Below are 896 nucleotides of genomic sequence, written 5' to 3' on the forward strand. Positions count from 1 at the left end.
GGTATTTCGAGTAGGATTCAAGGATTGAATGACTGTGATGAGCTTCAAACTTGCGATTGTTGGGCGTTAGTGACAGACGCAAAAGGATTAAGGGATTCTATTCCGACATGATCGAGAACCGACAGATGATTAGCCGTGCTATGACAGAGCATTTGGAACGTTTTCACTAAGAGGATGGATGGTAGCTATTGACAACGGTGATCCCCCTTCATATAGCTTGCCATGGAAAGGAGTAAGAAGGATTGGATGAAAGCAGTAGAAAAGCAGAGATTCAGAAGGAACAAGCATCTCCATACGCTTATTTGAAATTTCCACCATTAATTTACATAAGTATCTCTATCCTTTTTTATTTATTTATATTCATATACTATAATTTCTTAATAGAGTTGAATCTGCCTGACTGAGATCTACAAGATGACCATAGCTTGCTTCATACCAACAATCTCTGTGGGATCGACCCTTACTCACGTAAGGTTTATTACTTGGACGACCCAGTGCACTTGCTGGTTAGTTATGCGAAGTTGTGAAATTAATTTTAGACACCGTGATATTGAGCAGCAAGTTTTTGGGGCCATTACCAGGGATTTTTTGATTTTGGAAAAATATGAATCACAATTTCGTCCACCAATCGACCTCCCCACACTTAAAGATTGCACTGTCCTCGGTGCATGCAAAGTTGTATAGGTGGGCGAGGGTTGTGGTTTCCTCAGCTGGTGCTCTTAGTAGAGTTTTTCTCTTTACCCTTTCTGGTGGCCATCTTGAAAAGGGAGAAGAGAAAGGGACATGAAGTCAAAGGGATAGAGCAGAGAGGAGGGCAGTACAAGTGATAATCATGCCAGAGTAAAGAAGAATGTCATTAACACATGGTCGCGAATCCATGAAATTAGGACATCAAT

This window comes from Arachis stenosperma, chromosome 3, assembly GCF_014773155.1.
Source record: "Arachis stenosperma cultivar V10309 chromosome 3, arast.V10309.gnm1.PFL2, whole genome shotgun sequence".
NCBI lineage: Eukaryota > Viridiplantae > Streptophyta > Magnoliopsida > Fabales > Fabaceae > Arachis > Arachis stenosperma.